The sequence below is a fragment of the Taeniopygia guttata genome, chromosome 3, assembly GCF_048771995.1.
Source record: "Taeniopygia guttata chromosome 3, bTaeGut7.mat, whole genome shotgun sequence".
Taxonomy (NCBI): Eukaryota; Metazoa; Chordata; class Aves; order Passeriformes; family Estrildidae; genus Taeniopygia; species Taeniopygia guttata.
Window position 1 is genome coordinate 18,118,846 of NC_133027.1, and position 13,688 is coordinate 18,132,533.

The window sequence follows — 13,688 nt, forward strand, 5'->3', positions numbered from 1 at the left end:
CCCAACTCAAGTACTGAAAACTCTCTGGGATGAACACACAGCACACCGAAGATTGATGCTGAAGGACTTCCTGACTCTGAAATACTTCATTTTGCACATGGCTATATAGAAAAATTTTCTGAACAATTACCGTGGAGGATCCAAGGACACACTGTATTATTGCCTTGCCACCACATTCCTGTCAAGGTTTCGGGTATGGGAAAATTTTTAGTGAATTATTTTTTCATTTGCTTCCAGACTGTTGATGAAATACATATCAGACACATTGCAGAGCTTTGTGAATGCTCACCAAAATATTTCACATGCACTGAAGCTTCTATGAACAGAATCTTGAACTTGTAAGGAAACAGTTAAGTATTACTTTTTGAAGGAAAGGAAAACCTGTTCAAAAATCAATCTTATTTTTTGATTTGAGAATGCAATATATGAGTTCTTAAAGTTCCTCAGATTTGTTTTTAGAAATCATCTCTCCTGTAACCAGAATGAGTTTTTATTGCAAATTCTACAAAGCACATTTAATGTGTGGGTGTTCAGCAAACCACACTGCAAGGGTGGTGTTTTTTGTTTTTCTTTCTTCTATAGTTAGGTCATTTTAAATAGCATGTGCCAAGTATCTTAAGAAATGAAGAAATAAAAAAACAAATAGCAGCTCTCCACCTCCTTCCCTCAAGTAAGTGATTAATCCTCTAGTATTTACTAAATTCTCAAAGGCATCGGCTTCCACAAAATAAACAAACAGCACAACCAAAAAGTCACAGCTGCCCACTTTCAGTGTCAGCTGTTTGAGAGATGAAGGGCTAAATGCAGTCCATTTTGTTATCTTGCAGCTGGGTTTCTTATGATGAAATATCCATTGATCCATTCCATTTTATTGGCTTTAAATGAGTTCTTTTCTGATATGGCAGTAGGAAACCTCTCGTACTATATAATTTAATCATTGTATTGGAAAAAAAACCTCATACTTTGTAATTTTTTGTTCTTGATATTCTCCACATGTTTAGAGCATTGAACAGCTGGGGCCGTAGAAAACATTTAGAAACCACATTCTTTTATGTAGATCAATCACTTTTGTATACATTGCACCAGGCAATAGAAAATTGTTCATTTCCATGTCAGTGGGAGTTTGATGTCTTAAAAAAATCTTTCAGACATTAGTGTGGACCGGTGTTTGTTTTCCTTTGGTGAAAAAAAAACAAAAAACCAAAGGGAACTATATGTTCAGGAATGAAGTTCTAAAATTGATTGAGGGTTGAGAAATGAAATACATAAAGCAATAATCTCTTCCCCCATAATAGTATTTCTGACTTTAGACTGAGAAGCATAAATTCCTTCATCTAATGTTATTTGGCCAGACTTAAACAAGGTCAGAAAGAGTGTGATATGCAATGCAGATTACAAATAAACTTTTTGTGAGTTAAGAAATATACAATAATTATAAAAGAAATTTGTGGAAGTTATGAAATGCCTTATATCATGATTATTTTTCTCTCACCCTCATGGCCCCTTTTCTGGCAGAAGGACTTGTCATGAGTTGCTTCAAGTGGAGAAAACCTTCTTCTAAGTTATTTTATATTGCAGCAATACATCAGAAGAAATCACTTGAAGATGTTTATGTTGTGTAGTTGCAGTTGCATTCAAGGCAGCATTGTACTGAATAAGTTCCTTAAATATCTTGCCAGAGATGACTTACCAATGTCTTTTAGAAGCCATCTGGAGAGTTTAGCTACTCCTCCATTAAGCTGTGTACCTTGAAGATCACTGATTCCCTGATAGCTCAAAAACTTCTGCAGAGGACTATATCTGAAGATGTGACTAGCCTGGAATTGTTGATTAATGTAGGAGACTTTGGTTTCCCTCTGTTCCCTGTTTTAAAAAACAAGATTATTTTGACCAGACACTGGCAAGGTGAGGAAAAATGACAAAGATAGGAGAAACAAAAAATAAATACAAACAAAATGAAGGTTGTCCTAGTTGAAGAGAATTTTCATGTCAGCTGGCTTCTTCTTCATTAGCACCCAGAAAATATCCTCCTCTATCTTAAAAGGGAGACCACCAAGCTCTGTACATAACTGGGGCATCCTAGCAAACCGAATAGGAAAAGACAGGACATAAAAGGAATATGTAAAAGTATGGTGAAACAAAAATAGGTAGACACGGTCGGTTTTAAGACCAATTATGTTCAGAGCAATTGATATGGTGAATATATACAGAAGGTTGGGTCAGAAGTACATATTTTTTATTTACAGCTATTAGGGACATAGGGAAAGAGTATTGCATTCTGAGATGGTTTTATTGACCGCATGGAAAGGCTAATGGAAACACAAAACCTAAAATCCACAGTGAAGAATAAATGCTTTCTAACACCTAATAATTGTTAGAAATCCTAGGCAAAAAAGATTTCATTGCAATTGAAATATATTCTGTTTGTTGTATTTCTAGGCACTGTACAGACAAGTGCCAGCAGTGGAAATGAATTGGTTTAGTTGTCAGAATAATGGATTGTGAAAACTAGAAGTGTCAACAATCAGGGTTATTGACTCAAGATATAACTGTGAAAATATTCTCACCCTTTCATCATATTAATTTCCCCTGAGTTGACCCTGCTTTATCTGTGAAATCAAAAGAAATTAATTTTCCTGATTTCTAGCCTGACATAAGAAAGTGTGACATAAGAATGGAGATTTCAAAGCCTGCTTTCCTTTTGCTAAAAAAAAAATTCATTTGAGTCCTAGATTTTAGGTGAGAAGAAACCCTTCTGTCCATATAACCTGATCTCCTGCACAACAGCAGTATAATTGCTGGGCCACCTCTGCATTTTCCTTGTAAAATCTATTAAAATTAACCTGTCTGAAATGTGAGTGTTGCAATGTGTGTCAGTGATAAGTGATCTTTTGGCATTGTGTAAAAGCTCCAAGCAAAAAACCCTGTAGTCAGTCATGTAGAGGAGGTAGTTTTCATTTTGAGTGAAATACTTGAAGGGACTTTGAGAATGCACAGATGTTCCTTTCCTTTGCATGGATGAAGATTTGGTGCTACTCAGGCTTGAGCAAAATCTGAATGGTTTTCATGGTGTCACTGGTGGTAGGTTTCTAGATTTTCTTCACAGGTCAATGTCCTCTGCACATTCAGAATATAAATGTAGGTATCTTCAGATATTTGTAGTCCTGGGAAGAATATGAATGGTTTATCAAACACTCAGAATGGATTCAAGGAAAGTGAAAGCAAATTTAGGTAAAAAAAGCTTTTACAGTATTTTTAATTACCCAAGTCTATGCGGACAGGTACAGACAGGTCCACTCTACACTGTTTGTGTCCCACATGGACTAAGCAATAACCAGCATCTGTCTGGGCTGATTGCAGCAGAGGAGATCAGGCTTGTCTGCAGTAGTCTGGACAAATATTTCCACAGTTGTATTGCTTTTGAGAGGCAATTGGTGTTCTCACAACTGCAAACAGAATGTTTGTATGTAACAATGCCCTGTGGCATTAAACTGACACCAAAATTTGTGCAGAATACCATAATTCTCTGACTCCTATTTTGTAGACACTCCTGATTTCCTCTGCTGTTTATGCTTAACTCATGTGAGTTGGTACTATCTCAAAACTCATGCATCTACAATCCCAACAAAAGAGGGAAAATTGAGAATATGGATTGAGGTTTGAAGAACATGCCTAATGAACAATGGTATATGATAATGAGATGCTACTTCTTGAACTAGTTGAAAGCAGAGTTTAAGCAATCCCTGCCTTTAAAAAAACCTCAATACTCAGGGTAGAAATGTTTATGTTTTCAAGAAATAAAACTATGTTAATTGACCTCAAGACTAAATGTGAAATCATGTCTTGCCTGACACCAAATCATAAAGCTCTTTCTGATCCCAGACTATTGATGAGAATATTTATTTTCCTTAGCTGATAAAAGCTAGCAAAATATTGCAAGGAGCACATATGAGCTGGTGTAAAAGAAGACTGAATGACATCAAGGTCTTTGCAATTTCTAATCACTATAATTCTATGATTTGATTTAAGATCAGTTGCCCCATAAATACCAAGCAGCTTACAATTTTTTCCCATGTTGGTACTTCATGAAAAACATTTTCTTTTAATACCTATGTAACCACTGATTTTTACAGATGTCTTAGAAGTTGTATGATACATACAGTAGCTACAAATTAGCATATTGTGCATACATTGCTTTGTGTGCTTTCTGGAAGGGGTCCAGCGATGACTTACTAACACATGGGATGTTTCCTCTTCACAACATTAATGCGAAGTCAACACCTGCAGTGATGTAAGCCCATGACTCACCTGCCTGAATGGAGGTCTCTTTAGGATCAACTGTTGTGTGCAGAATACATCTGCAACATCCAAATAAATGAGCCCTTCTAAAGTAAGTCAGCACTACCCCTATTTAGAATGCAAGGCCCTTGTGAGGGCTGAGGTGAAGCAGCTGTCTAGCAGCTTTTGTGAGTCATTTTAAAAAGCCACTCTCACAGCTGGAGAGAAAATAGCCCTGGCAGCACTGGCAATCCATTATGAAATGCAAAAAGTCATTCTCTGGGCGGAAGGAGAACTTCACCCAGCTGTCAAGTGTTTGAAAGGTTGGGGGGAAAGTGTGCACACACACGCACATGGCCCTGCTTGCAATGCAAGGCATACAGGGGCCACATTACATAAAATTAAATCTCCTCCAAGGATGAAAAAACAGCATGGGCATGAGTTCACTTTTTAGACATGAGCAAGGATTTTGATGAATGGACGTATCAAGCATTTTATATAATCCAGGAAGGACTGGTCTGCAAGTGTCTTTTCTGATTTAAATTGTTCTTTCAGAATACCTCTATCAAAAAGACACTTGACCTCTGTTTACATTTTGTCCAGTTGCATCGATCTGAAAGCTTCATATTGCAGAGAAAGGAAAATTTAAGTGGAAGAATAATCAATCTCTAATCTCATCTGTTTCCATTTGGCAAATGTGAAATGTAGTTAGTGAATGGCTTCTAAAATGTAAATCAATTGAAACCAAAAGTTGCTGATGCTGCATATTTGTAGCATAATAAAAGACTAATTTAGAAGAGTCCAGAGAATGAAACAATGATGAATTCAAGTAGAAAGATGTGAAAAAAGATGTCTTGCATAGCTGTGAAGTCTGAAGGGATTCCATGGGAATGCATTTTGCAGACCAGTGAGAAAGGGGATCTTAAGAAGTGGGGCACAAACAGGTTTTCAGAGCTTCTTTCTGGAGTTCACCTTATTTACTGCCACACAAAAGGCAGCCTGGGGAGTATTTTCATGGATCAGTAGTGACATCTAGTGTCAATTCAGACTGATCCTGCCCAGCTGTCCACCAGGAAGCCAAAATAACCTGCCCCTGGCAGCAGTCCTGAATATGGTCCCATCCTATGATCAGACAGCAACACCACATCACTTCACTTATGCATGCCAGTGGTGCCAAATGTAGGCCCAACTGAGGTCTCAAAACTTGTAAAAATTCCTTGGAATTTTCTAGACACAATTTTTTAATTTCTTGTGTATTTCTGTTTGAGAAGTATTAGCACATAGAGGCAGTCAGGACTCTCAATTTTAATTTAAGGTACAAGTTATACATAACAAAATGTTGCTGTTGTATTACATGTGGCCAGAGATGATTACCACATCACTGTGTTTAAGTGGGAACTAATGCGTAGAACAGCTTTATTAACTGTATAACTGAAATGTATGATTGTTTCTGAAAAAAAAAAAATTAATTTCAGGTTTTTACTATTCCAAAAGGGTGATAAACTGCAGGAGATATAGAGATGAATTTCTGTCAAGATAAAGCACTGAAAAACAGGTCTTGTACTGAAAGATCCAGAGACCAATCTGTTTCCTTTAATAAAGGGAGAGAAGAAGTCCAAGTATAGATAGCATATATATATATATATATATTATATATATATATATATATATTTCTTTAAACTGCTAGACAGAAATATACAAAGATGTAATGACTGGCGACTAAAAGGAAAAAACTTAGAGTAGAAATGAAGCAGAACTTTTTTTACTCATTAAAAAAATCAACACTTGAAGAATGGATGAAGGCCTGTGGTAGAGTTTGAATTTCTGGGTCATTTTAATTCAGAATAGAATTTTTTTCTAAGAGAAAACATTCCTTGAAAATGGAAAAGCAACCATGAGAACTTTTGGGGCAGATTGTGTCCATTCTTGGAGGTTTTCAAGCCTTGTGGAACTTTGTTTGATCTCATAAATTGCTTTGCTTTGAGCAGGTAGTTAGACTAGAAATCTCTTTACGATTCTTCCAACCTGATTTAGTCTTCAATGCAAAGACCTCATGATGTAAATTAGGGAAGTCTGGGATTCTATGACAAGTCATTCTAGATAACTTTAAGATTATAATCTTTAAAGATTATATAAATTTTATTTATATAATTATATATATATAATATATATATTATATATAAAATATATAAATTTTTATATATAATAAAATTATATAAAATTTATATAATTTATATAATTAAATTATATAAATTATCAAGGAAGGAAATACTGCTTCACAAAAATTACTCATGAATATTTTCCAAATGCATGGGTTTTAATTTAATTTTTGGGGGGTTTTTTGGGGGTTTTTTGTGTTTTTTTTTTTAACAGAAAAAAGGTGGACATAAGGAGAATACTGTAATTTCTTAATGCATATTCAAAATCAAAGAGAACTCATCAAGATAGAGATTACCAATGCAGTCACAGAATCCCACAATGGTTGAGCTTAGAAGGGACCTCTGTGAGGTCAGAAGGGACCAGAAGTCACCTGTTTCAACACTTCTGCTCAAGGAGGGCCACCTAGGGACAGTTCCCCACATCTGCATCCAGAAAGTTCTTGGCTCTGTCTGGGGATGGAGCCTCCACCACCTCTTTGGAAAGCCTGTACTGGTGCTCAGTCACCATCACAGTAACAAAAGGTTGGCTGGTGTTAAGCCCCTAATATTGCTGGAAAGGGTTTCCAGAATTAGAAAACCCATCACCTTCCCAGTGATTGAGGTGATGTTGACCAGCCTGTCATTCCCTGGGTCCTTCTTCCTGCCCTTTTTAAGACAGCAGTGACATTAGCTTGTGTTTATATTGAAGCGCGGGGGAAGAAGACATTTCCATAGCTGTTGCAACAGGAGGGCTAAAAGGCCGTTACTATTGCAGCAAAACACAGAGAAAAATGAATCTACAGAGACAAGAAAAGAAGAACAAATTAAAGGCTCCATTTAAACACCATCAAAAGGAAGGGAAGTTGTATGAAGTGATAGGGAAAGAAATACAACATCTCATGAAGACCCCACAGGCAGATTCAGTCCAATCAAATACCTTCTCTGTGTTGCTGGGACTTGAGATAGATGGGAGTATGCTGTAGTTTGCAGTGGGACAAGAGGTCTTCAAACAGGACATTTTTAAGTGGGGTTTTAGTGGATGGGATACTCAAAATTTAGTTTAAGAAGGACTAAGTAAAAGGAAATAAACATTTTTTTAGGACGCTGGACTAATGAAAAGCTGTGGTATAAATCTGAATTGGCATATGAGCTGTAGACTTAGCATGACAGAGCAGGTTGTCTGATTTTTGTTCTGTGGATCAAACATGACAGGACTGTAGGCCAAGGCAAGGGAAGAAGAGGAAGTAGAAAAAGAGCAACATGAACACCTTTTGATTTTTTTTTCTTCACAAAGCCCAGTTTCTCGTACTTTTTCTATATCAGGGACAGCACATCCATTCATTCCCCTTGAACAGGTAAGGAAAATAATACTCTACCAACCTTGACCAGCAGTGGAAGATGCAATTCCTTACAGCAAAGGAACGCCAGTAAGTGTCTGCTCATGATCATCCTTGTCCATATATGTTAACCACCTCTTTTAAGGTATCTCATACTTCTGCTGTGCAATATAAATATTGATTTTTCATCCAAATCATTCTATATACAAACAATCTAACCAGCAAATAGTGCAGAATCAAATAAGAGAAAAATGCAGTTTAAGAGAAGCTCCATTTATTATTTTTTGATAGCAGATGCGTTAAAAACTTTAATGAACATAATAATGGCTCTACCGTTTTCATAATAATAACCAGACCCCTCCCTGAGCCTTAATCCATGAAGTCTTGAACAAATGGAGTAACTATTAAGAAGCAATTTCAACCATATTTGCTTGGCACCTTCACACAGTCTTCAACAATGTTATTAGAAGAGTTAAATGCACAAGTGTATTTATGTCTCTGATTTCACTTGTAATTGAAGCTATGTAGAGATTTGATAGTGCCCAACAGCTGCAAAATCATCCTAGTAAATCATTGTGCTTCTTGCCCTTCATCCTCTCTTTTGCATTTTCATTCTAAAACTACATCGCTCTATTCTGTCACTGTTCTTTTCTACTTTGTTTTCTCCTTGATCAATTTGATTCAATAGACTATCACTATATACAATTTTCCATCCTGCTTATTTGATTAAGCAGATAGCAGATGCTTCAAAAGACAAGAAAACTGTCAGTTCTAAAAAATAATTCCTTTGGTTGTATTACTCATAGGATGACCAATATTAGGAAGCCAAAGGTAAGATATTTCCAAACTTAGTTATGGTAAATACATATTTTTTAATGGTAGATGTTTTTGTTACTGAACTGCTACTTCCATTTCCAAATCCAGATAACCTCTTCAATGCCATCTGTCAGAGAGTTTCACAGGCTCTACATATTCTGTGAGAAAAGGTTATTTCTTACTCTCTTCCTTTCTTGTGCTACCTGTGAAAGTGACACAATATTTGCCTGCTATTTCAAAATGAGACAAGAAAAAGATCCTAATTACACCATTTCTATATCCTTAATTATTTTTTTGCTTTATAATGAGATCATCTATTCCTCTTCTCAAAGATAAACACTGTCAATACAATCATTCAAAGCATCATGTGGATGGATAAAAATATAGAAATACTGCATTTTAATTTTTTTCTTTCCCATCATGAAACAAGTTCATATTCATTGCCTTTCTCCTCATGCCACCGGCACACTTGCACTGACAGAAAATATACTGCAAAACAATGAAGTATGTTCTCAACAGTATTCTATTGACAGAGGTGATTTTGGACCCTCTAAATACCATCATGAAACTGATGAAACAAATGTTTTCCTTATCACACAATAATAGAATGATTTAGGTTGGAAAAGACTTCTAGGATCATCAAGTCCAACCATTAACACAGCACTGCCAAGTCCAGGGTGAAACCATGTCCCTGAGAGGCACATCTACATAATTTTCAAATACCTCCAAGGTGGTGACTCAACTACTTCCCTAGGCAGCCTGTTCCAGGGCTTGATGACCTTTTCTGTGAAGAAGTTTTTCTGAATATCCAATTCTAAAGTTCCTCTTGCACAAGCTAAGGCTTCCTCTTTTTCTATCACTTGTTACCTGGGAGAAGAGACCGACCCCCAGGTTTTCACGACCTTCTTCTGGGTACTTGTTAGGTAGAATTGAAGGCCACAGAGAAATGTGACCCATCAACATAAAGGCTTGCTTGATTTCTGTGATTAAATAAAAAGAAAAATAAACACACACCTACAAATAGCTTTGTCCACCCTTGATGACAGTCTTTGTCAAAATTATAATAGTGATGTAATGTAGCTAAAATTGTATCTCTGTGTATAGAAAACACTGAAGTAGTCACAGTGGGCAGCGCTACTCTGCCAGAAGAAAATAAGCCTGAAGTATAAACCAGACAAAAGGATGTGAAATCAGGATTACCTGGCTGCTAAGTTAGCATCAGCCTGAAGATATATTAGGACAGGGAAAATATCCTCTAGCTGTCTTCTGTAAATCTGACTTAACTGCAATTTTTTGACTAGCTCCTGTCATCATTTTTGGTGTTTTTATAATACCAGCTATACAAGTGGGCTGTTACTTATAAAGGAATAGTTAAAAGTGAGTAGTAATCATTTTATAGAAGACATAAATGATTATGATAAACATGAGGCAGAGAATTTTTCCTCATTTCTCTCAAAATGGAGAGATAGAACCTTTATATAACAAAAGAGGTACCATCTGGGCAGGGCTGGATGCTCCAAGGCAACGAGCATCATTTGAAATCCCAAGAAGTCCCAATAGTTGTAATTTCTTGTCATTCTGGGTTGAGATTGTTGTTGGGTTATATTCAGGTGGGTTCTTTCATGGACATACCAGCACTACACTATACCAGCTCATGGACCTGCTGGGCCTGGGAGTCCCATCACAGCGTGAGCGTGAGCAGCATCACCTGACCAGCACTGTCTCCTTCGGGCAATGGAGAAGGACAACTTCATCTCTCCTTGTTTCTTTTTCAGGCAGCTTTTGGACCCAGCTGAATGCCACAGGGTGTTCCAGGACACAGCATGGACCCCAGGGCCAGAGCAGAAGCAGTACCAGTGACGGCCCCAGCCCTGGGCACTGGGACAAGGACAGGATGAGGCTCAGTGAGTCTATGGCCAGGATAGACCAGGCAGAACTGCCTTAGCCTGCCTTAAAGCCCTGAAATGGAAACCACCTGAAGGAGCAAGAGTGCCAGACAAGCTTGGGGAACAGGTCTAGTGAAGCTCATATGGCTATGCTGGCTTGTACAGGGAGCAAGGCTTTAGCAGAACCTGCAGAAGATTTTCTATATGTGCAGGTTGCTGCTGACCTCACTCAGTTTCTCTTTCCTACATTGTATTATTTTATCTTATTTTATTTTATTTTATTTTATTTTATTTTATTTTATTTTATTTTATTTTATTTTATTTCATTTAATTTCATTTCATTTAATTTCATTTTTATTTTACTCCTATTTCAAGAACAATTATCAGTGACCTAATATTGATCTCATCACTCCCCTGAACATCCTTGGGGTCATTAGGAATACAGGACTTCTCAGGAGCCTGCAAAGTTGAGCTGTGGTAGGGAAAGAACTCAGAAAATAGCAGCAACAGGACTAAATAGTTATCTAGTTTCTTCTTTAAAATTATATTTTTTTAAATTTTATTTTTATTTGGCATGTTTCCTGTGACTTGAGGTCTAGATGGGGAGAACAAAAGAGAAAATATGAAAATAAAGTCAGCTTCCAAGATTGGAAGGGAAAGATTGCAACAGGCTCTTGGAAAGAGACTGGAAATCTCTTTTTGAAATATTAAATCTTATTTGTCTGAAAAGATTGGCATAGAGAATGGAAATAAAACCAAAATGAAAGCCTTTGTACATGTCCTATTATTACATATATTTAGCTGCAAGACTTCAGAAATTAAATAGCCCAAAGAAAATATGTTGGTAGAGTATTTCATACTCAACTTTTTGTTCAACAAAAACAGAAAGAATCTGAATGATTCAAAAAGCTTATATAACTGTTTTGTTTTATTCATTTACATAAATCACATTTACCGTAGGTGTTTTATTCAAAATAAAGTTTTGGGAAAATAAATTGAACAGATGAACCTAGGCAAACCTGGTGATTTTTTCATGAGTAGTGTTTGATGATAAAAGCATAAAAGCATAATGTGATATCATTTCACCAAGGCACAATATGGATCATCCATATGGAGCAGAAGTTGATAACACTGCAAAGAAGCAAAAATAAACAGAACAGATGTACTTGTAAAATCAAGTCTGCACCCACCCTGAGTACCTGTTTCTTTGTGCAGAAACTTCTTTTGCAAGTTTGTCCCACAGAGCTGCTGGAACAGGAAATCGCTCCTGGATGCTGCACTGAGCGCTTGGCTTTGTGTGGGACCATTGTGGAGAACAGAGTTCTCACAGCCCCAGTGAGGGGACTTGGCTCCTCATGGTGCTAAGCAAGATGACGAGGGAATGAATTTTATTTTCTATCATTCCTCTGCAGCCTTCTTGAAAAAGTACAACCTGTATCGAATTCAAACTTCCTTAGAGCTGTGGTACTGCATTAGTTGAGTAGAAAATCATATCTCAAAATGCACTGAGTGTTATGGAGTAATGAAGAGACTCCTGGGGTACAAGAAGCTCTGCTGCTGAGACTTGGTGTGGTTCTTTGGAAATACTGTAAGTTTTCAAACCTTTGCTTTTTATATCCTAGAGAAAACAAAACAGTTTCCATTCACTTGTGCCACAGGGAGTGCCAGGATACAGCACAGACATTGGAACATTCACCTGTTTTTTCATGTCAGCGAAGAAAACAGCAATTACTTGAACAACATAACTCCAGCCCCCAGTGTATCTCCCATGCACCTAAGCAGACAGAGCAGTCCTGTTGAGCTCTCCATGTACTGAGTAAGGATAACCAAACCATCTGGGCAAGACTGTTTTGGCCTGCTCAGGTCTTATCATGAATCAATATTGCCTTTGTAGTTATGGAAGTCCAATCACTAATGCCTCCTAGCTGATATTCAGGTTTATTCCTCCGCTGTTTATCAGCTGCATTACTAATAGCTGTTTACTCTTCTATATCCTTTGCTTAATACATAGTTGAAAATGTCTTCTTCCACTTTCTTCCACAAGCCCATATTGCTTCTCCTTTAAAAGTTAATGTATTTATAAATATGCTGTGACATTAAAGCATGCACCACAGTACTTGAAATAAATTGACTGCAAGTTCTGTTGTATGTTTATAAATGCATCAGAAAGTACTTAAAATTATATGAAAAGCTCTCAGTTGTTTTTTCTTCTTTTTTAAAGCCCATATCCCTTATTCCATCAGTAAAACAAGACAGATGTGAATCAGCAGCTCAGCAATTTGGTGGAATGAGTACTTATGAACCAGAATTTTAAAAAGTGGGCACACAGGAATAAGTTCTTCATGACCTAGCAAGGCAGACCATGTGGTCAACATCTGGGAGATACCATACATGGACTCCGATTTAATAAAGTACTTTTCCATCTGCTTTTTTCTCAGAGTGAGGAGAATAAATAGCATGCCACATCCCACACACTCCAGCTGTCCCCAGCATCCAGTGCTCTGCAGTTCTTCTAAAAATAAAAAAGAAACTTTACTGTATTTCAACAAAGATTGCTAGTCAAAAAAGAGAGGGACTCAGTGCACAGAGAGCTGTTTAAGCGTGCCTGTAAGCACTTCAAAGTGAAGAAGAAAGTTGTCTTTTGTTTACAAGCTCTATATGAGGGAACATTGTGGTGCTGCAGCAAATAAAGCCAACAGAACACTGGCTTACATCAACAATGGCATCTCCAGGTGAGATAATGTTACCTCACTCTACTCAATGACTGTCAGAGCACACCTGGAACACCATGCTCAGTTTTGGTCCTTGTCATTAAAAAAAAGTTTGTGGATGGGCTGGAGAGGGTCCAGAGGAGGGTCACAAAGATGATCAAAGGAATGGGAAGCTTGACATATAAGAAAACGCTGAGAAAACTGGGTTTGTTCAGTCTTGAGAAAAGAAGGATTGCAAGAGACATTACCACCATGTTCCAATATTAAAAGGATAGTTGCAAAGAAGATGGAGATTTCATTTTTCCAATGAGTGGCAAGGAAAAGACCAGGGGCAATTGGATGCAAGTTACTTCTGAGGATATTCCAATCGGACACAAAATAAAAAATTTCCATAATGTAAATAATCAGTCATTGCAATAATCTTCCCAGGGAAGTGGTGGATTCCCCAAAATGAAACAATTTTAAGATTCAGCTGGACAGGGTGATGGGGAATCTTGCCTAGACCATGCTTTTGCCAAGAAA

At 37.1% G+C, this 13,688-nt stretch overlaps 1 long non-coding RNA gene across 1 annotated transcript in view; it reads left to right on the top strand.

Moving 5' to 3' along the window:
• Nucleotides 1–12,566, top strand: part of LOC140683654 (uncharacterized) — an 84,558-nt gene extending 71,992 nt beyond the window's left edge. The window contains exon 3 of the long non-coding RNA XR_012054870.1: nucleotides 10,345–12,566. This is a non-coding gene — a long non-coding RNA (uncharacterized lncRNA). The remainder of the gene's footprint in view (nucleotides 1–10,344) is intronic.
• Nucleotides 12,567–13,688: the final 1,122 nt, after the last annotated feature.